Source organism: Pelobates fuscus, chromosome 1 (genome assembly GCF_036172605.1).
Source record: "Pelobates fuscus isolate aPelFus1 chromosome 1, aPelFus1.pri, whole genome shotgun sequence".
In the NCBI taxonomy this organism is placed as follows: Eukaryota; Metazoa; Chordata; class Amphibia; order Anura; family Pelobatidae; genus Pelobates; species Pelobates fuscus.
In genome coordinates, this window is record NC_086317.1 from 272276418 (window position 1) to 272303670 (window position 27253).

At 38.1% G+C, this 27253-nt stretch overlaps 1 protein-coding gene across 1 annotated transcript in view; it reads left to right on the forward strand.

Moving 5' to 3' along the window:
- Positions 1–8924: 8924 nt before the first annotated feature.
- Positions 8925–27253, forward strand: part of CALN1 (calneuron 1) — a 566516-nt gene continuing 548187 nt past the window's right edge. Inside the window, exon 1 of the mRNA XM_063457364.1 lies at positions 8925–9528. The gene's annotated coding sequence lies outside the window, so the exon portion shown is untranslated. The remainder of the gene's footprint in view (positions 9529–27253) is intronic.

The window sequence follows — 27253 nt, forward strand, 5'->3', positions numbered from 1 at the left end:
AATCAGTCCAGCCCAATGCTTTTAGTTCGATAGGTTTGGACCTCTTCAGGGAAAATAAAGTTCCTCCTTTCAGGGGTTGATCAGCATACTTGTGCTCCCATATAGTCCCTTTTTTATTTCGCAAACTGCAGCTGATGGCTACTGGCCAGTCAGCTCACTCCAGATGGTATCGTGTGTGTGGCTTGCAGTGTGCGGCTCAAGTCTAGTTTAAGCTTCATCTTCAGGGTTCGTCATGAATTCCATCAATGGGAAGTATCCATTCCATCTAGTCCAGAAAGGGTCTAGGAAGGGGAAGGAGATAGGAGCACCAAACAATGAAACCTCACTCCATGCCACCAGAGGGGTTCAGTTTAAAAATATATACAAAACTAATAAGTGTAAAAAGAAAAAAAAACTTCGAAATTAATATATTCATGGAACTGAATGATAAGTATTAGAGTGTGAAATAAGTAAATTATGAGAAATAAATGGAAATGAAAGAAAATATAAAAATTAAATATAAACATGGAAATAAAAATAAAAATGAATAATAAAATAAAAAAAGAAAAGAAAATGAATAAAAAAAATTAATAAATAGAAATAAAAATATGAAAATAATAAATATAAAAAATATATAATAAAAATAAATAAATCTACTTGTTAGCTTGTTACAAAATATTACAACTTGCTGGGTCAGTTACAGTTCTACATTGTGTAAAATCAGTAACTCTTTTGAGCTCCACTATACATCATGAGCATATTAGAGTGTTAAAGGCTGCAAGATTGCAGGTATTTTTATTTGACATATTAAATATATGAAATATATTTATAAATACATATCCAATTATTAAAATACATAAAATGAGTTTAAATACGATGCAAAATGTATTTCTAAAATATATTTACTAATTAATATGTATACAAATACAATATTTAAAATATAATAATGTAATATTTAAACCTATAATCAGTTAATACTATTGCATCATTTGAAAACAGCTAAATCCAGATCTTTTTTATATATAATTTTTATATAGCTTAAATACTCACCAAGGTGTTCATTAAAAACATTTAATAGGTGGTAATCCATAGTTGTTCAGTTACCCTGTACGCACAGACCTAAGAAACGCATAGGAATTGAAAGATTACCATATAAGTGTTTCTGAGCCAATCCGGACATCGTACTATTGGCACTCTGTTTGTTTTATACTGCTAACACTGGTGGGAGATATTGTAGAGGATCCGAAGGCTATAAATGAACAAATGTATACATTGGAATTTAATAAATACTACACTGCAGCGTTTTTTTGGTTGTGCTTCATTCTAGATTTACCATTGCCTCATTTTATGATTTGTATTTCTCTTATTTTTCCCTTTTCCATTATACTTTCTATTTGTCATGTAACTTTTTTCCTTTTTTGATGAGAGATAGATAGATAGATAGATAGATAGGTAGGTAGGTAGGTAGGTAGATAGGTAGATAGATAGATAGGTAGGTAGGTAGGTAGGTAGATAGGTAGATAGGTAGATAGATAGATAGATATGAAAAATAAATAACAACTGTTCTGTAGAAACATGTCTTCTACATATGTGTGAGCTAAATGAAAATATGTGTGAGCTAAATGAAATACTAAATTCTAAATTTGTATTGGTCCTATGGTAGAAAATAGGCTTTAAATTAAGGTTAATATTAAATTATGAACTATATTTCTTTTTTGTTTTGTTGCCTATTAGCCTATCTTAAAAAACAATTAACATAAAAACAATATAATATCAGTATGTTTTTCTAGAAGAGAGAACACACAATTAGAAAAGTTTAGGAAAGCTGGCAAATATTATAATTGGTTGTCATTACTTTATGAGTCTGTTTTTCATCTGGTTAATTTTGTATTTCTTTTCTAACTTCCATGGTTCTTTGCAATTTATGACTGCTGTCTTGCATATGATGTATAGTGTTTTGCAACTAAGGCAGTCAATACATTCCAAGAAATTAAATGCATCCCATTAGAATTCGGCCCACCACAACCTATAAAATAGTAAGTTCTTTACACAGTTGGCTTCACATGAAGCCCTTTTTGTAATGTGTTTATCTCAATACCCTGAGTACTTTCCTGTGTTGTATCCCAATGGAAGAGAAAAAGAATACCTAAACAATTGTTAAAATAACATATTGTACTCCAACTTTTACTCAACAGCAGAACTATAAAGCTGATGCATTCCTTTCTATGTATAAAGAGCTTTTGTAACTCCAAATCAGCACTAAACACCCTTTGGGGCACTGTTATTCCATCAAATTAAACATTTGAAAAAATCACATTCTATTTTGAAAACTAAATAGCAGCATGACTACCAGAAAATAACCATAGTCAACCGGAGAATTCATATATTTTTTTTATATTAAAGAATTGTTTATGTACAGGGTATTTTTTTAACAGAATTTTTTTATTTTTTTCAAAAAATTCTTCCTGTACAAAGGAAGATGCAACAGGATCACAAAAAAAGACAGGAATATAGAATATACAAGGATCACATAATTGATTTGGGCACTGGTCTGTGAAATGTTAAGCATCTCGCTTCACCTTCAAATATTGCAGACCTAGGAACAATGAGATTTTCATCCCACCCATCCCATTGACACTCTGTTTTATGCGAATGTTGCCAAGGCCAAGCCAGAGGAGAAATAAGGGGAGAGGGGGGGGGGGAGAGAGAAGGAAAGGTGGGAAACTAGGGAAAGGGAAACAAGGAGACATGAAAGGGAGGGATGGATTGTGTGTTAAGCAGGCCTGGCATGACATCTCAGCTGTCCAGACCTCCTCCCTATATTCCAGACATCAATTATGTAAAGTTTGCAGAGGACAGCCAGTAAAACCTGTATTTTGCTGATACAGCTTTAAGCTCTTCAAATTTTCTTGTATCTTCTACCTCATCCCCCCCTCATACCTCATATTTGTAATGGTGGTGTGCAAGCCTATCTACAGAATATTGGGATCACCACTTTTGAAGTGTTTAACTGCCTCGGTACCATGGTTCGCTTGTATGCCTGGATCGAAGCCTGGATGTGGTGTAAAACAAATGTTGCTGCTTCGAGCGGTGGGGATTCATCCGACAGATCTCTAAGGACCTTATCTATTGCCACCCAATACAGGGGTATCAATCGACAATCCCATGACATATGTCTGGAATCTCCCAGTTCCTCCCCACATCGCCAGCAAGCGTCTAGCACAAAAGGGTCCCGAACATGCAATGCTGCAGGTGTCAAGTACCACCATGTGAATATTTTATAGAAGTTATCATGTATGTTTGCTGAACCTGGCGTGTTTTGCACAAGGTATGTCATCTTGTCCCATTACTCATCAGATAAGGATGTCTGAAGGTCTTCCACCAGCATTCCATAAATGCAAGGTATTGTTGTCTAAAATGTGCATTGTATTGTGATGGACCTCAGTGATACACCCATATACACTGCATTTTAATGTCAGTTCAATAGGTCGTCTCTCTCTTTACTTTTCTTACCTGACCTATCTATTTCTCTCCCCAATTTCTATCCTCAGCCTTATCAATCTCTCCCCTTAGCAAAACATCTCTCTTTCTCCCCAACCTCACTTCTCTCTTTCATTTCGCTTTGCTCAGCTCCATCTCTTTCTTTTCTATCTTCTAATCCTATCTGTGACTCCTTCTCAGCCCCACTTGGTTCTGCCCCTCAGTCTTATATCTCTCATTACAATTGGATCCCCTCACCATAGTGTTTAGTGTAGCTTGCAGTCATGAGCTTCATTCGTCTCTACTTCAATGCCAACACAGAGCAGCCTCCATGGGATATCAAGTGTTTGGATGGCTACTGATGTACCAAGTGAGCCTAAATCATCAATTCTTCTCTTGCTCCTCCAGGAAGCATCCTCAAACTTTACACTGCAAGCAGCTCTATGTCAGTGGGGAAGCAGCAGAGACCAATGCAGCTCCCTCATAGATGTTGCTAGCAAGTGTGACCAATCACATACCCATGCCTCTTAACCATCCTAATTTCGAAGGTAGATTTCTGTTTTTTGGTTTTTTTTCCCCAGTTCCTGTGTCATCCTCCTGACTTTGTTCCCTGCTGTCTCGCTTTTGGTGACACCAAGGAACTGGGCAGGTGTTATCCCTTGGGCAGAGAGAGTGACACAATTGCATCACTAGTCCAGTCCCCTTTATCCCCCTACTACCAGTGTCCTATTACTATGCTGGAGGCATGCACACCAGTGATTGCAGGTAAATCCATAAGGGCTTGTGACCACTTGCAATTTTATATGGCAGCTGAGCGCTTGGAGAGGGGAAAAGGCCATTTATTTATTGAAGTGGATGTTCCTTAGGTTTTTGTTTTGTAGTCAGAGAGAGATGATTTTAAGCAGCCTTATAAAATGTAAAACAGTTTTTTATGTTCGTGCTGTTCCTTAGTTTGTATCTTGTATACATGTTGGTCAGAAGAATATTCCTGTAAAATGCATGTTCAGGGTGTGCCACCAACTCCCTTTATGTCTTTACTAAGAGAGAGATGATGTGACTCATGCATCCTCTGCCAACAGTTGAAGAGGGAAAGATGGTAGTGCACCAAGGACAGAGAAGAAGTACATTTTCCCACAGGACGCACAGGGGGCCTTTGCACAGTCCCAGAAAACTATTTAAAAGCAACTGCATTTCGAAAAAAAAGCCCTCACTTCCACTTTAAAACACTGCTCAAATTAAATAAAGAAGAAAGCCTCCTGGCTGTAACTAAGGGGGGAGGGGTGGGGTTATAAAATTCTGATTTCTCTTGCAATCGGTACTTCTATAAGTAAGAAAACGTGAACATGCATTATGGATTTGGAGTGCTTTTTTATTAATTGCCCCCCAGTTATTTATAACACAACACCCTTACTGCACTGCATAAAGCTCATATTAATTAAAGTGTAGGCACAGCAAATCTCTGAATTAATGTAGTGAATACTTACTGACCCACACTCGCCTCCTACAGCGCCTGTAATGGCAATCCATGAAAATGTTATGCTACAAAGATTACCCAGAGTATGACTGTTTTTATAACAGATACCTCAGGACCATGTGTGGAATTGTAACACAATATATAAAAAGAAAGAAGGAAGGCTGCTTGAAGTCATTCTTCAAAACAGAGGAGCAGAAAGACCAATCACAACCCTGCTTCCTCACTTGGTAGCTCAACTTATGTTTGTGTAAATACACTACCTTCTAGTGACTTGAGTCATCTCTCTCAAACTCTCTCAACCAGTTCTGACATAAACCTTCTAGCAAGAAAACAGATTAGGTGTCATAATAAATGTTCACTTTCCCATAAAATATTTACATATTAAATAAATACTAAATTAAGGTAATCTTGATCTCCAATTACATTTTCAACCAGCTACTACTGAGCTACAAATGTCATAAAACTATAACATGTTCAAATACATGGGAGACCTCAAACCTCTTTGATTAAATCTATCATTCTTAGATTAATTTACAGGCTATCACAACACAGAAAGTTATATAAGCAAGAATGAGGTTATAAGAAATGAGTGACTGAAGGGTAAGAAGTGTGAGAAAGTGTCCACATAAAACTGATGAAGGTAAAGAAACGAAGGACATGGTATCAGAGTATGATGGGGACTGGACATATGAAGATGATGTATACGGTAAAAAAAAAAGATAGACATCTTGATACAAGAAACTATAGATGAGGGATTTGAATGTTTCATTACATGTATATATTAGTAGAAAGCATTAAAATATAACTCATTAAAGTTTGTTGGAGTTTAACATTTACACAAAGACATGAAGGGGTTATTTGATAGAAGATAATGGAGAGATTGTTGGTGTCCAGTAGCTGGAAGGATTCATGATTGAAAGCTTTGCAGTCGATGGAGGGAAGCAATGATAAGGTTGGTGTCATAATATAAACTATGGAGCCCAAGTAATGAGTGACAGTGAGAATTGTCCCTTCTTACTTGCTACTGTCTCGCTACTCAGATGGTTCTTTTTCTGCTGCAAATAAACTCTTTAATGTTGGCAAAGAAATAATAGACACAGGCACCAGAGCAGGATAAACATTCCCTATAAATATTTATGTTTAGGATTACTTTAATGGTTTTATACAGATTGTTTTCATATCCAAATAATTTTCATATTCATACCGACTTTCAATGATCCATGATAAAAATATATCGCAAACTCTGTTGATCAGACCCCTAACAAGAATATTTAAAGGGGAACTCCTCTAAAACTCCAACATATCATTTTGTAATTTCACATAGAATATTTTTCTCAGATTTAAAGAATTATTATAGCATTAGGGAGACAAACGTATTCCAAACACTATAGTGTTCTCAACACTGTTTAGATGTGTTGACCCTCCCTCCTCCCCCTCCTCCCCCCGGAAAGCGTTAAAAAAAATCATATTATTTATCTTGTATCGTGTGGCGTGCTGGTCTCGCCACTGCGGCCTCATCTCTTCAACTGAGTTAATTAATCTTGATGATCTCAGACAATCCAATGCTTCACCATAGGGAAGCACTGGGAGGCTAGCGTGCATGTACTGAATATCTCTGTGCTGCACCAATCAAACGTTCTCTGGGAGCAGCAATTGATTGAATACCCGAGTCTGACTTGGTTATTGAGCAGAAGTATCTCTGTTGGCTGCCAAGAAGACAGACACTAGAAGTGCAGGAAGCCTGCATTAAAGATATTGGTGTATTTCTAAAATTGCAATGTTTTACATAGCAGGGCTAAAAGGACAGGATCACTGCGCCCAGACTACTCTATTGAGATGAAGTGGTCTGGGTGCCTTTACTACACTATTAAAAGTGAAGTCATGGAAATGTTTTATGTGTGGGACCATAGAAACAAACTGTTATAAATTTGTTGTGAAATGTATTCCCCAATCTGAAAATATATTCCCTTATTTGAATGGATAAGGAACCAGGAACTGCCAGCTGGCATAGAGGGACTAGATTTCAATAAAGGAAGGGATAGAACAAGGAGGTAACAAAGATGGGCATAGAATGGTTGTTAGTGAGTAGAGAACTAAGCTGGCATTGAGGCTTGGGGGAAAGGTGACATGAACCAGAGCATTGAAGCTTGAGTTGGCATGCATGGAGGAAAGATAGGAGCCGGCATGGAGGCAGATTTATTGCCAAAGGAATAGGTGGATAGAGAGGAGCTGGTAGTGAAAGAAGTAAGAAATGAATATACATAGATAATCAGGTGAAAGAACCAACATAGGAAATGGAAAAACAGGTACTGGCATTGAAAAATGGTGGGAGGGGTTGTGCAAAGAACAAAATGGAGGAAAACAGGTGAGAAAAGCTAGCGTATAAAATGGCATGGGAGATAAACTGGTATGAAAACATGGCTGTAAGAAAGCTGACACGTGAAGCGAGAGGGGAGATTACTCTAAAACATGTGGGAGAGTAAATGTGATAGAAAGGAAGGTAGAAGAATGGATATGGGATTAAAAAAACGCCAAAACAAAACAGCAATTAAGTAGCAAAGACACACTAACCGCAAGGCATTATAGACTGCTGTCTGTGGCCCGAGTACCTGGAAATATATTTTTTTTTATATGTCCGGTCTTTGTAGTTATACACACAGAATTTTATGTGACTGTGTGCTCATGCATGTAATTTTATTCAATATTGTTGTTATGTATGCAGAGCATTGTATATGAGCATCCTTTTACTCTATGGATTGCATGGGCATTGCGGTTATAAGGCCTAGAATGCCCTGGTGACATCCCCCAGTTTTATAGCAATCATTTCAGGAATAGTTTGAATAAACCGGCTCTTCCCAACAACCATGGACTGATGCCATTCCTAAATGTTTTCATATCAACCTAGGAGATATTTCCAGGATGTTGTACGCAATATAATCACTACACGGGCTTTAGCATTGATTATGTTGTTTACAATGTCCCTTTAAAAAGAGCATAGGATTAGGAATTCTTTGAGATGCTGCGGACTGTAACTCCCATGATTCTCAGCCAGGTGAAGTCAGGTTTTTGCAATTTTTTTTTTCAACATGGATATTTAAAATTCATACAGCTAAAATTATTATTTTTTTTTTGCATTTATTATTATTTTTTGTTGTTAAAACTAACTGTGTACTGGCTATGGACATAGGACTGATGCTCCTATATTTCCAGAGGTCATCTTTATCCTCAGCTAACAATATATAAAATTTTAACTATTATCAAAAGTGAAACCGTTAAAATAAATGATATTAAGTCTTTGTTTACTGGCTTTGCTCACTGTTTTTGCACTCAAATGGTTAAACATGCCATAAATGTCAAAGCTATTTTTGTTTGTTCATCTGATTCTGTAGCACGAGCCTTAAAACAATTAAAAATGCCAATCGAGTCTGAATTTGTCTTCATTTCTTTTGACAATTAATAGTGTTAAAGTTAAGGATTGGAGAGTAAACAAAAAAACATTTTAAACATTTTAGGGGAAATATAATTTCTGAAAATCAGCAACATTTATATATAAAAAATAATAGCAATCTAACTTTGTACTGAAAAGTATGAGTTCCAGGCAAATCCCTGATTCCACAAACTGTGTGTGTCCTTGTTAAAACAAGTCTTTCCTTACACCAATGTGTAGTTTTAATAGTACCAGTGCCCATGATGTGAAATTTTTAAAAAAGTTCTACTGAACAACATTGTATAATGCTTTACATGTCTGAGCTCAGCTTGTGTGAGAAACAGCTGTTTTAGAAATAACTTTTTATTTAAACAAAAAAAAAGAGTTCTCTGCTAGTTATAATTCCCCAGCAAGCTATTACCTGTGCTGTAATGAATGATGGAAGGCTTGTGTGCCAGTAAACCCCCTCTACTGTCCAATGTGTATTAGTCACTAGCTCAGTTGGCTGGAGTTCAGTGCGCATGTTCCAGGCTACAGACAGAGCAGAGAATTCTATGAGTGTGTGGATGCATGGGTGCATGTGAGAGCTCAACTCCTGAGTCTTGACTGCTTGTATTCCAGCTGGAGTTCAGGGATCCAACCATCCCCCTGGAAGAAGAAAAGACTGGGGGTCAATGAAGGAAGGGTGAAATAGTAGCCCATCACCTCACGTGGAGATCAGAAAGAGAGAGGGGGGGGCTGAGAAGACCTAATGTAACTTTTGGGAGCAGGCTGCAGGATGATGTCCAGGGGCATGCCTTTGTGGAATGGAGTTTAATTGGAGTGTAACTCCTCTTATTGCATCGCAGCTGCTGGTGCACATCTTGGACATTAATGCTCCCTGGTGCACGGCATATGTCTGATCGGATCACCAGCGTTCACCAACACACGCACACGTGCACACACCGGGGCAGATCGTCTTCCACTGTGATGGGAAGAGATGGTGCTTGTGAAAGGTGCCTTGGCTGAATGGTGCAGATGAATTAAAAGCGCCCCCCACCCGGGTCTCCCTGCTTCATTCAAACGAAGAGCACAAAATATTGACCTGGACCTAAAACTATAAATATACAGATAGAAACACCTAAACAATAAACTCAGTAGGATCAAATAGATAAAGGAGCACAGACAGGTAAGATTCTTTTTTTTTTCTTTATATCTATAACCACAGACAGTTTTGGGGAGGGAGAAGAGAGGGTCTTGTTTGTTATTTTATTTTTGTTACTGGGGCAATTAGTACTAATTCTGAGAGGGAACCTATGGCCAGACATGTCATGAGGGGGCGTGGCAGTGAAGGGGTTAATTTACATGGCTTCTGTCTATCAAGCGCTGGTATCAAGCAGTCGAGAGAATAAAATGATTCCCTGAAACCTGTTGTCATACTAGTAAAAGGGAAAATGGATGTGCATTACATTCATATTTCGTTCAAGGAATGTAAATATGTAATGTAAAAAAAAAAAACAATCAAATATGTTTGCGGGATTTGCTGCAAAACAATAGTGAGAAGTGTTTAATGATGTGTAATTTACAATTTACCTTTTTTTAGTCACTGCAGTGAATGCTGATTCCTGATCATCCACTGTGTTGGATGGGAAATAGCTACAAGAAGCTCAGTGCTCTCAGCTCCCAGAACTGGCATGGGAACAGTGCAATCTGATTGCCAGCTTTTATATTTATGTGCTCTCATAATTAAAATGCTACTTGGTCAGATTAAGTTTCTATGGCTAGTCATCTGGATTGGATGAAGAGCTCAGCAGGCTGCTTCATTCCCATCTCCAGTATTGCGAACACAGGCAGACTGAAGGGAGAATTGACACCTGTACAGCGTATTGTAGACATGTATGGCTGCTCTCCGAACACCATGGTAAAATAGTACCGATCTTTTAAAGCAATAGGTGCATATTTTTCATTTGTGGACAATGCGTGCTTCCCAGTGGGACCTTTGTACTTCATACAGGGAAGCACCGCCTGTGGTCCTATTTATAGAGGGGGGTATTGATGGCAGTAGGTGCCTCGTGCAGAAATGCATTCCTGGAGACCCTTATACTTTCATCAGAGTACTAATAACGGGGGAGAGTCTGTGTCTGTCCCATCACATATTGCACTGCTACCTGTGGGGTGGAATGTGTGGCAGATGATTACAATGTATCATTTCGGGAGAGTTACTAAGCAGAGTATGGGTTGGTTCTAGTTCCCTGGGATTCAATTCCTTAAGGTTCCATTGGAAAGTGCTGATTATTACCAGGATGACATATCGGTATTCTAGCATAATCTCGTGAATATGCTAGTTCACATTTGCATTAACAAGATGCCTGATGCATGCTGTACAATGTGTTAATCTTCATACTGATGCTTTTTCTCCACCAAAATGTAAATGTGGGAGACTGCTAGGATGGATGATAGTATAGCTTGATAATGTCTAACCATAGAGTCCCAATTGAATGTGAAGACCATTTTCCATGTAGGCGCTGGCAGAGCATCATGGGAAACGTAGTTGACAAACATATGGAGTGCAGGATAGATATCAGTGGATCATGCAATCTCGCTCGGAGGACGGACCACGTTCGTGACCTAGTCACTTGCTCTGTTACAGCTGACAGTGTACATCAGATAGCTGCTAACTAAGATTAGAAAGACAATGTAGTTGATGATAGGTTTTGTCTAGTTGTATTTTTCTTCCTAAATGCATTTGTGTAGAGATCCAGCTCATCTTGCTTAATGCCCATTGTCTTTTTTGGTGGATTAAGATGTTTGCAGCATATTTTGATTTTTAGGGAGGACGCATACTCATTGGTTGAAATATTGAAGCAAAAAAAAAAGCCACATTCATAATCAGTACTGGTCAAAATATATGTATATTTTTTTTTTACCAGAACACTGTATGCTACCAATATTTCAGACACATTCTAAGCTACCCTGCATTATTCACATATTCAAACCCTCCATATTGTGCAGTATGATTTCTCCCTTCACTCCTAACACACATGATTTATTGTAGTGTTTTAGGCAATCGAACCTTTTTATGACTTAGTAGAAATGCTATCATTAAACAATGCATTCTTTGGACACTTTATTTAACCCTTTGGCAGATGCTGAACAATGAATGCATATACATTTTATTCCTCATCTGGAAAACGTGACAAATTGACAAGTGAAAGCCAGAATAATTACATTGGAAAAAGTTCTCCTACTTAGATATATTGTTTCTGTTCACCGTTTAAGACCTAAATTTCAAAAATTGTCACTTCTCCAAAATTTCAAACATTAATAAATACATTCTGACAGAGTCATGATTGTTACCTCATTTGACTTGTTTTCATTACTAGGATGCTACTATTACCTAAACATATCTGTTTTTTTTTTCCCGATTAATTTTCATTGTCTGCAGGGATCTCTTCAGTAAACATTCACAGGGCTATGAACTAAAGTGTGAGTTGTTGGGAGTTTAAGTGAATCCAAGATTCATTTCAAATGTCAGCCAAAAATAGCAAACTAAACACAAAAGATTGAAGAATTTTTCAATTTCTGCTATTTTTGCCACAAGTACAAGTTGCCACTTTAAATTGAGCAATTCACACTATATTTTTTATTCAGTTGCTATTTTGGCCTATATATTGCAGGTCACTTCACAAGTCTCCCCGAAGTCACGTCGCCATTCCCTGCCCTGATTATCCAGTCCTTTAAAAAAACAAATCTTTCAAACCCATGTTTTTAAAGAAATATTGCAAGCAGCTTGCTGTATTGGTTATCGTGTCAGGAGTGCTGTTGCAACCCCCTCCCCCATTGTAAGTAGACAAAGCATTTTTGAACTGTTTGACTTCTTACCTGTGGTCCTCCAGGCACTACTCTCTGACTGAACTGCTTATGAAAGAGAGCAGAAATCTCCTAAGCAAGAATGTCCATCAGCTCTCCTCATTGGCTGAGAGCATCTTCTGGTCAATTTCAGCTAATGAGCTTAGGTGCTTCTGGCTGTCCGGCATAAGCAGTGGATGGTGGACTCTAGGTAACAAGTAAAAACCATTCTAAACAGTTTGACTACTTACAACGGGGGTGATGTCGGAGCACTTGTGGCTCTATATATATTTTATTAGTAAGCTTCACCAATAAGATTCTTTACCACCCTCTCCCTTTCTGTAAGTGAAGCTTGTAACAATTATTTGCACATCTTTCCCACTCATTGTAAAGCATTGCAGAATATATTGATTGTTTGTATATAAAAATAGTAACTAGACCAATACATTTCATTGGCCCTATTCTGAAGGTGGAGACGCAGCCATACAGGAAAAGTTTTTTTATAGTTTATGGTCACCTTTGGGTCTGATTCTATTTTCCATGTAAGGTGTCTCGGGCAGTATGGCTAGGTCGTAGCTGCAGAGGTCTCGGTAAAAGCTTTTTCTTATGATAATGATTTCCAGTAGGTACGGACCAAGGCCAAGTTCCAACTTGCTTCCTGTAGGTATAAAATGTGAGTGTCCCACTGCCAAACTGTGCAGGCATCAATGCTGTTGCTCATGCATTGCTCTGTGTTTCTGCTGTTAGGAGCCAAAGATGAGTCATAGCACTTGGGAACAGTGGCATACTGATTAAGATGCAGCTTAATCATGATTAAAACTTTGAATGGGGAACAGCAAGGAGCATTCTTCAAACCCTATTCCAGTTTACCCAGTGATGCTCCGTAAGCAGACAAAGGGTGAAAAAGGCTTGATCTTAACATGTTTTGTATTGTTGGTCTCTAGTGGAATGTAATAATCGTAATATAAAAGCTAAATGATACTATACATATATGAAGTTTACTTTCATTTTCCTTCTGATCACACAGTTCTTTTGTTTCTCCTTATCATGTTCTTGCAGTTATATCACATATCACTTCTTTTAACAGCTTTTACATACTTAGAGAGAAATAGCATGTTGTTGTGTTGTCCACTAAGCAGTAAGTTGTGATGAAATGACAAAATAGTGCTGATAGAAAGTAAATCACCAAATTGTAGGGATCTTTTCCAATTCAAATATATCAGCTTAAACTTGTTGTTTAGTGAATAATTACTTAATGTCCGTGGAGATGCCAAAGAGTGCCTATGCACCTGGAAGTGTTTGCAAGGAACAGTTTTCTCTGAAGCTAATGTTTGTAAAAGGGTTACATAATAAAGTGAAAATGTCAAATTTAAGGCCAAAGTATCCAAACTGGATCAATTCTCAGTCAACTATGCTTTCAGTTTGGCTACCTTGGTCTTAATGGTACATTCCAATGAATGTTGTTTTTATTATTTAAACCAGTTTTAGTAGATATACTCCCAATGAAAACATGCATGCACTTATTGCTGGATTTGTTTTCACTGAGGGGAATATATCTAAAACAGCTAGCTGAAGCTGCAGCTCTGCTGCCTGCAACCGTTGCAAGCCCGCCACTACTTTCCCAGTTCAGAGATTCTTTGACTGACCAATCAGACTTCCCAAAGAGAAGTCTTTGCAAGGCAAGTGCTCGGGGCAATTGCGTGCCCCTTGGGTAGCTCTACTGGGCTAACCAAACCAGGAAATAACATAACCAGCTGTCTGACAGCCATCCGGTTGCAAACAAGGTACATTTATAAATGTGCCAATTTCTATTGAAATCTGCACTTTTTGTAAAATTAAATAAGTGGACATACTCTTAAAGCACTTCAACAAGCCAAAGTGTGCAAAGTATGTGGAGTGTTTGTTTCAATTCCTGACAATTCTCACTTTAGTAAAAATCCCTATAATTGTTATTATTTTGCCAGCTCTGTGTGATCAATTCTTTTGTTTTTCTACTGTATAGCTACGTATATGGATTTGAGTGATTGGGGAGAAGGTTTTTTTTCACATCAGTACTGAGTTCCCTAAAATCAACTAAAATAATTTAGGAGTTATATAGAAACCTTTGATTTCCCCAATGTAAGAGTGTGACAAAACATTTCTTATACTGCAGAGGATATGAGGAAAATTGAATCATATCCAGCCTTTCAAACATTGTATGAATCATATGTAACCAGCTATATCTATGTTACAGTTCCTTGGAAATACCATACTGGGCATTAAGTGTACACAGTGGCAGGCAGTCTCTCACCTCATTAATTATGTATAGCATAAACACACAGTTCTGGTGAGTGGCCTTGAACCTCATATTGTAGTTTCTGAGAAAGCCTGTAAAAGAATGTCCATGTTGATAACAATATGCAGAACATTCTTGGTATATAAAATAAGAATATATATATATTCAAGTAATGAACGCATATGATAATGGAAGTTAAATATTACTCAGTGAAAAAAATACTATAAGGTAAGCCTAGTTTCCTTGAAAAAGAGGGCTATTTGCTAAAGCAATGTTTATGTAAAGCACTGTGATTTATCGTTAATATTATGAGGATTACTGGTACGTACAGTAACACCGTGTCTTTATGGTAATTACCTGTGACATGAATCAAGATACATGAAAGTGATGTAATTTGAAGATAGCAAAATAATATTTTCAGCTTGAAGTTCTTTATGACTTCCTCTATCCAGACGTGAATTGCAGGTCTGCAACTGTTAGTCACTCATTCCTGAGAATGTCATTTTGCCTGTAAATATTTATAAAGGTATTCCAGGCTTTGTACTGGTTGTATATAGAGTCAGATAAGTAAATTCACATTCTTTAAAGAGGAACTGTCACTCCTCTGGAATTTGCATCATTGAATAAAAAGGTAAAAAAAACGCCTATATTTTGTGTTAAACATTTATTTGCAAGGTGATCTGTTTTTCTTTAAATTTATATTAAAGATTTATCAAATACATATCATACATCATAATCCAGCTCAGACAAGGCAAAGCCAAGCAATCACTGCAAATGAAAAGAAGAAATAAATATATTCTTTCATTTCTTGTCTTCTCTACACACTGTCTCTATGCTCACTTCCAGGTGCAAAGGACAGCGCTTAGAACAATGATTTACAGTGAGCTAAAATGGAGGCACCAAGTTTGGCGATAACTTTCTGATTTCTAAAATAAAATAAAGTTTTTCGCACCTCACAAATACATATTTGTTAAATATAGGGATAAATTAACATCATTTTTAAAATCCCGGGAAGTGGCAATTCCTCATTAAAAAAATAAAATGCTTAGAACCAGAAGCATTGTGCTCGGAAACGTTATAGCTAAACAAGGCCATTGTGGTTTTTATTTTATGTAACACTAAATTTTTTTACAAGGCACTGTTTAAGCGGACACAACACTGGGCAAATCCAAAATAAATGTAAAAATCACTATTTAGAAGATATATCCGTTTTAATTATGCATTTTTTTTGGAGGTACATTTAAAACAGTTTTGTCTGTAGTCTCTTGTCTGCAGTCTTTGCAAGCCCTCCCCTTCTTCCCGATCCCAGACTTCCTGTGGCTGACCAATCACCCAAAGTTAACAAAAGTGTATTCAGAGAACCTCTTGAAATAATGTTAGAACTTTGTTTTGCAGGTGAGAAGGAGCCTGGCTATAATTTTGTGATATTTGTATTAATATGTATTTGCCTTGCAAAGTACATTCGTCTGGTGTCTATGTTTCAAAAAGTATTTTTTAGTATTGCTTAACTCTGTACTAAATCACCTTTTTATCAAACACAAAAAAATGATACCATCTCTTGACTGAAAAATACAGAAATAAACTTTTAACTTAAAAAAATGTAGTGACTTGTATTTAACCTGGAGGATATAAGCTTCACAAAGACTGAATGTGAGATGTTGCTAAGGTAACAAAGAAATCCTTAAATCAGGCGCACCATATTTTTGGAGATGATTACAGAATTTGCATGTAAAGAGGATTATCTAAGATGTAACGAACTCTGGTATTGCAGATACCCGTTCGTCGGTTTGCTCCCGAACTGCTAGAGCTCGAGTGATCATAGCTCGCAGTTCGGATGTTAATTAGAATGTTTCTCAAGATTAATTACAGCATCGAAGTTTATTCTCCCAGCACAGTAGGCAGATACCCAAAAATCAGCCTAAACTAGATGAAGGGTACAACAGGATTGCTTTATTCAGGCTAACCATCCAGTTTATATGTAGTTAACAATGTACAGGGTTTACCTTGACATATTCCAGGGGCATTCCCCAATGGACCTGAGAGGGGACAGTGACAAAATACATTCTGCAGTTAAATTGGCTCTAAGGTCCTATATAATATATACAATAATATAATCCTTTATCTGTACTGGGGAGATAATTGAGTTAAGCACAATACTAAACTCAATTATCTCCCAACACAAAAAACATACATTTCCACAAAACCCAGAAAGTACCCCAAACTCCATGGAAACCCCACAAAAGTCATATGCCCTGATAGCTCTGATCTGGGGGACCAACATATTCAAAAATCACCCAGGTCAGTTCAGGAGTTCAAGAGTCACATGGAGGTCTTAATTTGACCTACTGCCCACAATGCTCCTGCCCAGAAATAGTTCCATGAAATTGGGCTGTGTGGTTTGAAAAGCACAAAAAAAGAATAAATCCACGAACGGTTCCCCTGGCTTATAGGTAGCGTTTGTGGGAACAAACCTACCAAATAGCGCTCTCCTGGCTGGTCGGTGAAAAAAAGGAGTTCGCAAAGTTGACCAGCATTTGGGAAGTCGAGTGTCCAATTATAGTTCCAGACACTCGACGACCAAGTACCGCAACCTCCTTTTGTGCGAACAAGATGGCCGTCGTTTTCTCTTGCTTCTCTTGGCTATATGAACAGCGGCCACACAGAGAGAGCACTGAATTTGCTGTTTGCAAAGTTTTCCCGGTCTCTCAGTCTCTCTTAGTAAAGAGACCAGGAATGTTTAAGCATTGAGAATGGCAAAATTTATGGTCTGTGGGAAATACTACCTATTGAAGCTGTTTAAACACGGAACTAGGTAGAAGGGATGCTGGCATATGTGAGCGCCATTTTGAAGTGTTGTTTATTTTTTTTTGTACAGATAGTTTTCACTATAGAGTATTATTTATAACAAAAAAAAAGTCATATACATGTGGAATGTTTCTCCATGATAAGCACATCATAATTGCTGGGATGACATTTTGAAGTTTTTTTTAACACAATGTGTGGTGAATGCAGCTAAAACGATTGATTTGCACAATTTAAGGGACATTGCACTTTAATTGATGTGTATTGTTTCTGCACTTAAAGAGTAATTTTATTGATTTGTTTTGTACTTAGTAGCTCTTTAGAAAATCTATTTAAGCATCTGGCAAACATTTTTCAGTTTTTGTTGTTGTTGTTTTTATTTTTTAAGAAAAATGTCACCCTAAATTATTTTCTAGATTTGGTGTTTTCGTTGTTTTTTTTTTGAGTTCAGTTTTAAATGCACCACCAGGGACTGTCCCCTAAATAAATCCCCAAATTGAAAAATAATATGAGGATTATCTAAATAAACTCTTTCGTTTCATAAGTCTGTGTATCTTTGTTCTTTATTTTTGCGACCCAATTGTAGAACTGAGACTGTTCTTTGTAATTTGCAAATTGATATAATTTTTTCCTGTCTATTATATGGATTTTCCCATCTATTTTCCTTTTTTTTTTTCTGATGGCCATGTAAGGTCATTGTGACATTGTATGTTGTGCAGCTACAAGGTTCACTGGTTTCAAAGCTGTATATTGAAACAATCAAAATAAATACATATTTATATTTTCTTGCAAATATGCTTTGCTAATTTTTGAAACTGAAGAATCCTTCAGTGATGTTGATGGGACATTATCCCCAGAGGATAAAATAACTATGAATTCTGTTGCTTAGAAATAATTCAATATATTACAAAGAAAGTACTGGCATACATATTTGATATGCACATTTGTCTACCTGTGGGCATGCTTTAATAATTACCTCTTTCTTCTCAACACCATGTTTACACAGTCTGATTTTCATTTTTCAAGAAAAACTAATGTAAAACAAAATGTAAATTATAATGAATCACGTCTTCCGTTTTGCCCCCGAACTTCTTTTTTACACTTAACAGAGAGACAAATTTCTCTGCAAAAGGCAGTGCCTAAGCATATGATATGAAAAAAAGACTCAAGCTACTCCGTTAGTGTACCTGTAAATCTCTCTTGTTAGGTCCTGTGGAACCCCATGTTCCATGGGGCGCTTCCATCAAAGCTCAGCATCTGTAGTCTGCAGTGCTATTAAAGGACCAGTAAAGTCATCCAGACAGCTTCATCTCAATAAAGTAGTTTTGGTGTAGTGGCCCTGTCATTTTAACCCTTCTTTGTAAAACATTGCTGTTTGCAACATTGCAAACAGCCACTAGAAGTGTGTCCGCCTCCATAGCCAAGTTAAAGTTGACTATCAATCAGATGGTCTCAGTGCTTTGCCATGCATGGGCGCTAGTCTCCCTATATATTCCAATGGGGAAACAGTGGATTGGCTGAGGTAATTAGTCTTCATGATCTCAGCCAAGGATTGTATCAAGACCAGTGTGACGAGGGATTAAAGGGAAGTAAAAGCTATCTTATAAGACCTCATAACGTTGTGTGTGGGGGGTGGTTGTATTCCTAACACTTTAGTGTTACTTTACAGCAGGGGTGGGGAACCTTCGGCCCTCCAGATGTTTTGGACTACATCTCCCATTATGCTCTTACAGCCATAATGCTAGCAAAGCATCAAGGGAGATTTAGTCCACATCATCTGGAGGGCCGAAGGTTCCCCACCCCTAGCTTTACAGGGGCACTCGAAGCACAAAAACAACTGCATCCTAATGTCATGGATTTAGAGCAAAATTGCCATCCCTTTTTCTCTGGTAATATAAAATATTGTAATTTCTGAGAAACGTCAATGTTTAGATTTAGCTGAGAACACGCCTCTTGTGGCACAACATGATGGTGCTGAATGCCTCTAATGCTTTTTCATAGAGAAGTTCTGGATTTAATGCTTCTGTATAAAAGCTTTTGATTGGTATAGTAATGCAGTTGCTGCATTTGCAACCTATGTCCACCATGCAAAGTATTGCATCTGGTCAAAAGTAATTTGAACGGATGACTGCATGCGTAGAGGAGCGGCTGCAGAGAGGAGACTTTAATCTTTTTTTTTTTATAACCAGGAGAGTAATTTAACTAAAAAAACAAATACTCTGATGTTAAAATTAATGATGTTTATTTTTAACAGGACAGTGTTCATTTAAAGTAAATTAAAGGCAACCACTACCTCCTCCAATATTCTACAGCACTACTGCAGGTCAATCATCTTGACTGCATTCTAGCAAAGAATGATGGAAGTTTAGGAAGAGTTCTGAGCACATTGAGTACACAACAGGGATTCTTTTCAGGCTGCAGAAACAGCTTGCACTGATCTGTATAGTACAGATGCTTTGTGTAGCTGTTTTCACTGTATGTAAGCATTATGCCAACACTACTAGTGCCTTGTTTAATAGAACTGGGGGGAAATCACTATTTAGTAGAAATACCACCAATTTAAACATGCACGTTGTTATCAGGGGGAATTTCTAATGAGCGGTTGCAAAAGATGCAGCCGTTGCAAGCCGTACCTGTGTTCCTTGCTAGAGACACTGAATCTTTTTACAAGCAAATTACAAGGAATAATTGAGAAGCCACTGACTCTGTCCTTCTATGTGCGCTCCTGTCTGCCACAGCGTTTTGGAAGAACGTTGGTGTGAAGTGAGGTCTAGGAAGAAGAATAGGAGAGAAGGCAGGCGAACTCAAGTAGAGTGGGTCTGCCACTTCTTTTAAGTCGGGGAACTAACAGAAGAAGGAAGCAAACATCCATGGCTGTCTGATTGGCAGCTAGGGAGTGTGTTTCATAAATTAATTATAGAATTATATAAATGAATTATCATTTATATAATATTTGAGCCAATGAAAATGACTATTCTAGGAGCTGCAGTTATACAAATAACAAATAATAATAAAAAAAAAAACTATAACAGTTGTACCACATCAGTCATAATATGAGTCACAGCACTGCAGCTCTTTATGCATCATAATTATAGGTTATAAGTCAAGTGATGTATGAACAGTTAACTCATTCATCTTCAAACTCGGCTAAAAGTAAGATTGGGACTTCATTTCCATCTCTCAGGTTAAAATTACTTTAAAACATAATTTACGAAACCCATTGCATAATCTGGTCTCTAAAAACCGTAAGCCTGTTTGGTTTATTATTATTAGTACTTCTGTCAATGCAACTGTTGCTTCATTAAAAATGGGATGTTCTATTTTGAAATAGGTTATTTAAAAGCTAGAATCAGTATAATAATTTGTTCTTGAAGGGGTTAATAACATAGTTTTTAAACAACTCAAACAAAAATCATTTAGTTTGTATAATGATATTATTTTATCAGCAATGGTTGAATATGCTATTAGCCTGTCTGGATATTATTCATTCAGAATGGCGTAATAAACATGGATGCAAATGGTAAATCAATACAGTTTTTACCGTTATCACAGTTGATCATTCTAACTAAGTACTAATATTGCTTCTCTATATTCACTTTGGCAGAGTACCACATTTATCTTGTTTCATGGAAATAATAAGAATGCAGGAAACCATTTGTTCTCATTATTTATCACTGGTAGCATATTAAATACATAGATTGTTTCATATTTTTAATCATATCACAGTATGTATAATAGGCAGGATAATATTCCTCTTTTTGCTATTTTTTCTGATAGGATTTGTAATTAATATTCAGAGACAAATACACTGCCTTGGCATAAAAATGGCAAACACGTTCTTGAACATGGTGTGTGCTGAAAATTGTTTTCATACTCCTTTAACACAAGAAAAAATGTGAGATTATTGATAATATATATTTGTGCAATATTCAAAAAAGATGGATTCACAATTCTGATTTCAGTAAAGGAATGACCTTGCTGGTCCTAATCCTAATCCGAACCCTAATCTGAAATCTAATCCCAAACCTAAAATGAATTTTAAACATAATCTGAAATATAAACCTAATGATACATTTAATAGTTATTGTAAGCCTAATTTAAATCCTTAATCTAATCCTAATCACAAAGGGTTCTCTCTGCTTATATCAGTGGTAATATTAGCAAAGGGAATGCTTATATAAAACAGAGTGGCATGTTTCTGCCATCTACTGGTTATTTTCATTATGACAGGCATCTCCTGGTAGATTGAAAATAGCATGCCCAATACATTGCAGTACATTGCATGCCTCCATAAATATAGCAAAATCTTACTTGTATTCAAACCTGAAGCTATAGCTCTGCATGATGTTTGCCCCAAAAAACAAGCTGTCTGCTGACATCATCAGAAGTGGTGGCCTGATCCAATCACAATGCTTCTCCATAGGATTGGCTAAAACTGACAAGGAGGCAAATAAGGGGTAAAGCATAGAGATGAATTGAATCAATGAATCTCTATTAGGAAAGTTCAGTGTCTGCATGCAGAGGGAGGAGACACTGAATGTTTGGATGCATTTTAGGCAGCCATGACCCAGGAAGAATCTCTAACAGTTATCTGAGGAGTGGCCAGTGAAGTCAACACTAGGCTGTAATGTAAACACTGCATTTTCTCTGAAAAGCCTGAAGGTAATGATTCTACTCACCAGAACAAATTCAATAAGCTGTAGTTGTTCTGGTGACTATAGTGTCCCTTTAAGGAAATCCCCTTCAGAACGAAGTATGCCTGTCTCACTATGTGTGTGTATCCCCCAAGAGTGCCCCCCAGAGAGACCGCAGGACCAGGGGACCCGTCAGCACAGTTCCCCCGACCACCCCCACCCGCAGCCCCATGTCTAGCCCAGCCCAGTGACAACCCAGAGTGTGACCCCATGCCCCGGCCCAGTGGCCCACCCCGAACCACTCCCCGTGCCCCACCCCCCAATCCAGTATCATGAGTGTACAGTATATATTGTTGTTGTGCGGGCTATGGTCTGAGGGCGTTTCGTCCATACTGGATAAATTTGACTCTGGTATGCATTTCATGCACCCTGTGGTGAGTTAAACTATATACATGTGTTTTGCAATGGGAGGGGGGAGAAGGGGAGGGGGAGAAGAGGGAGGGAAAAGGGGGGGGAAGCAGGTGGAAAGCGGGAAACCAAATTGGTTTGCCACACACGCTGTCTGGTATACAATGGATGGGTCACTTTCAGCCAAGTGTGTAGCGATTCTACCAATATCGCCATAAACAACCAAACACTGTCATCGATTGTAGATCGACAGTGTGTCATCTTGATAATTAAGTTCATGTTCTGTCCTGTATTTGAGAATTGCTTCTTTGATGGAGAAGTAATGAAATCTAATTATGATGTCTCGTGGAGTCATTCCTTCCCCTAATCGAGCGTGTAGTGCTCAGTGTGCTCTATCTATCACCCATCTGTCATCAAGTATATCTGGGATCAAGTGCTTGAAATAGTGCCCCATTTTTTCTATGAGAGGGCCTTCATTGGGTGCCTCCGGTAGGCCGCGGACCTGAATATTGATCCGGCTGGAGCAGTTTGCCAGGTCCTCCACCAACATCTCCAGGTCTCCTAGCTGGTTCTCCATGGCTTGTGAGTGGGTAATTACCATGTTGTGAGCCTGTACCACTGTCTCAACCCTTGCCTCCAGGTCTGATGTACGTGCCCCCAGGGCCTGAGTCTCAGCTTTTACCTCTCTTGAACTGTGGCCAGATAGTTCTGTACCTCCATTAGCTGAGTAATGACTTGGGAGGTCTCTCCTTGTTGTGTGTCCGGCGTCTCATCGCCCGCGGTAGAGGCCCGCGACAGTGAGCTCCGCGGACTTGCTTGGTGGCCATGTTGTGCAGCCTATGGCGTGCGCGAGGCAGCAAAGAGGTTGGCCACTGTGAGGTTGGCTTCCCTTCCCTCTCCCCTCTTTTTTTTCGAGGTTGCTTCGCTCCAGCATTCATGTTATACATGTGGAGTTGCGTTTAAGTGGGTTTGTGTAATTCGATACTCGTTACAGATGCTTCATATCAAGTGGGTTAGCGTGAGCTCCTTAATCAGGTGGCTATTCAGGTCCGCAGTCAGACCACACCCCTCGATTATTTAACTGCTTAACCCTCACATGGTGGCACTGAATGGGAGTATAGGAGGACCCCTTAGTCCCACCTATTCTGCCATACAAAATCCCATCCCACTGCTAATTGGATAAGGTTATAGCAACTGAATAGCAAATGCCAATTCACTGTTTTATTTAACCCCTCCAGCTACTTGGCATGGGTTGTTAAGTAGGCTGACCAGTGACAAATTCTCTGACTCATAACATTTGTCATTGATGTGATGAAAATCGTTTTCAATAACTTTAAACAACAAATTCAGACTATTCTCAGAGTTTAGTGAATAAATTAAGGGAGAGTTGTTGGGAATATGAACTATGCCAACGTTTGTCCTAACATTTTCTTGTTTTAATATGTTAAATGGATAAGCATTTCAAATGATGAATCTAGAAAAATTATCACAGAATTTAAAGTAACACTATAGTGTTAGGAATACAATGCAGTAATCCTAACACTACAGTGTCCCTTTGCCCCTGCGGATGAACCAATCCCTCCTTCCAGCATTTAAACACTTACTTGATACTACTGCCAATGTCCGTCAGAGCTGGATTTGGCTCCTTATCCACCAACGTCACCGCAATTCAGTTTCTGTAAAACTGCAATGTTTTAGGGAACAGGGGCACTGCACAGGACCACTTCAATGAGATGAAGTGGTCTGGGTGCCTATAGTGTCCCTTTAATACAGAATTCTGTAGATAAATAATTTGAAAAGTTAATCCAAATATATTAAATTGTTTTAAACGCTTATCCAAAAACATTAAATCAATGACATATTTTGTTCTACTGAGCAAGGAGGTTAAACCTTTTAATGTAGCCTTTGCAAAGAGTTCTTGCATATGTCCTTAAAGCTCAAGAGGACAAATGATTTTCTAAATGTTTTATTTAATTAATATAAAGTGACATTTATTGGGGTAGAACAAGATTTGATCCTTTGTTGAATGATTTTGTTTTGTTAGGCATAACATAATTTTACATTAGTGTATGTGTTACATTGGAAAGCTTGTTCAATTATATTGTGCCCCTAAGGCAGTATAAAGCTTTCTGATTAAAGAAACAGGCGAATGTGCATTTGCAGCACAAATGAAAACTCATTAAAGACTTAGCTTGTGTTCATGCGTTATGTAGCCTCACCTACATGTAGAAATCAAAATAGAATTTTTTTTATTTACAACTAGGCGTACTTCACGCACTTCAAGCAATATAATAGCTACAATAAAGTTAAAATAAAATCGTAGATCTGCTATGAATAGGATGAAAGTATCTACGGATTGTTGCTATCAGCATATTGATCGGTCCAACTCTTCTTGTATATAGCAGCTGAATTACCTATAACATAAATCTCTATTTGACAGTTCTGAGAAATACCCAGAGACCAGAATGAAAAGATCCTGACGGATAGTGTGGGAAGCTCTTGATCTGGGACAGTCTACCTGCAAGTGCTGTTTTTTTTTTTTTTAAATTCCTTATTTTTGCCGTGCACAGATTAACATACAGCCTTGCAATTCCCCAACAGCAAGGCCAAGCTAAACAAATATACATAGCTTTACAATAGAAGGCATTAGAGATCAAGCACAATTTTTATATAACAACAAGAAAGATTCATATCTGTCTGGCAAGTAGTCAAGGTATGGGCTACGATTTGTTAGCTAAGCCTGTCTTGAGCTTCAAGCCAAAAAAATGTAGGTGGATGTGGATAGACCTGAAGGCAAAATGTGATACGTGCAACTGTTTAAATGTACTTAGCGACATCTACTAAACATATCAGTATTGTAGAAAGTTATCTCAAGCATAGGTACATAGTTAGGTTGCACACATGGCAGGATAGTTACCACTGGGCCTGGACATCTGGTCAACATTAATATTGAAGCGCCCCAAGCCACATGTAAGGAAAGCAAAGATAAAAGACAACACGTCAAACGTAAATTAAAAACATGAAAACAGGGTGGCTATGAGTATGCAATAGAAATTCCGCGGTGGTAGGCCATACTGCAGCAAGAGTCCCTCAGTCAACCCACTCCCAATGATGGGACGCCACTGGAATAGGCTGGAGTTTAACAAGGTGCAGCAGCAGAGTAGATACGTGGTGGGGCGTCCCCTCCGCCTCTAGCTTATGTGTAGGCCGGCATCTCAAGGCCATGGACCTGGTGACTCTCCGAGTGCAAGTCCTTCCCAAGTCCTTCCCATGAGAGGGAGAGGGTCCAGATGATCAGGCGCCACTTGTGGCGGACGGTCCTCTGCTGATTTGGGCGATGCATTGGGGCTAAGCCCCTAGAGGCCTTCAGCCAAGGTTGTCCAGAAGCAGTAAAAAATGTCATCGCGCTTCATGAGTGAGTGCTCTAGCGTACCTGGTAGTGTAGCCTGTAGCAGTGTTGGACCCTCCCCAATTGGAGTGAAATCATCTGCCATACTTGTGAGTACACTTATATGCCAGTGCAGGTAGGAGCAGACTGCTGATGGTTAGCACGCCCAAATAGTACATTCCAGTGAGGTCCGGGATAACCCCCGCCAGCCCAAAGGGGGGCGGGGGGAACAAATTTACTCTGGGTCAGCACTACAAGGGCTTGGGAGAGCGACCGCCTCTTCCGTCCAGCAATCTACCAGGCCCCACAGTTACTCCCGAGGTACTTGGCAGCAGGGTCTGTAAGGTACCGATCCAGAACACCCAGTCCGGTACAGACAGTGTGTAGTAGCACTACGGTGCCTGATGAGAGTGCTAGGAGTTGAGGAATTTGGCAAAGGTGAGCTCAGGAATAGGAGCTGCAGCAAGATGCGTCCTGCCACCATGAGACCTAGGTCCCGCCCCTGCAAGTGCTGTTTTTTATGAATTTTAATGGCAACCATATTTTCATATGATTATTCTAATTATGCTTTACATTAAAAATAAAATGCATTTACGATGTATAAAAAAGGTTTCACTCCATGCATATTGTGTCTCTTTAAGTCTATGTCTGGATTCAATAATTAATATCAGTGATAAGCCATGGACTTCATTATCATTATGTTTTTTTTTAGCCTTAATAATACTATATATTTTCTATGGCTAAAATAACCATGTGTAGAAAAAGAGATCTGTTGAGTTTTGCGGCACGTGGTAATACTGGTTGCCGGTTGCTTTTGAAGTTAAATTGTATTCTTGTTTATTGGTATTTGTTTGGCTATATGTTTGGAACATTTCGTTGTGCTCAATATAGGCTATATATTTGTATAAATTAGTTGTTTACTTGTCTTCTTGTTGCAGTAGCTTTCATTTATTATCCAAAGAGTTTTGATTTGCTATGCAGTTCAGAACAATTTTGGTGCCATGTTACCTTAGTGAAGTTGATTAGATAATAAACCACATCACCATATTTATTATTTTAAGCTACTTTATTTATAGCATAGTGTTTCATAGTGTTTTCTCATAAGACAAGCAAGATTGAAAGAAAAAACAATAACGAAACACTAAGGAAATAATACAGAATACTGAAATTGTTTAACATGGAAGATGAGAATCACACAGATCACCAACCTTAAAAGGCAATATAATGTTTTTTATGTTATCACTGATGTTATGCTTTTATCTGCAGATGTAAGCTATTTTACATTAAAAAGATGAACATCAACAACTTATTTTGGCGTTTTTCAGTGGAACCCATGACTAGACACTAAATAAACTGACAAGTCACCAGGTCATGATCACTACTGCTATATAATGAGGGATCCATGGCACAGGCTCGATTTATCTGTCTGTCTATCATATAATGAATGATCCATCGCACAGGATCAGTCTGTCTATCTGTACAATTGATCGTGTTATATCTAGTGGCTGCTTTGAAAATAAGCTGCCTAATGTATAAATAGAAACACCACTAATATCAC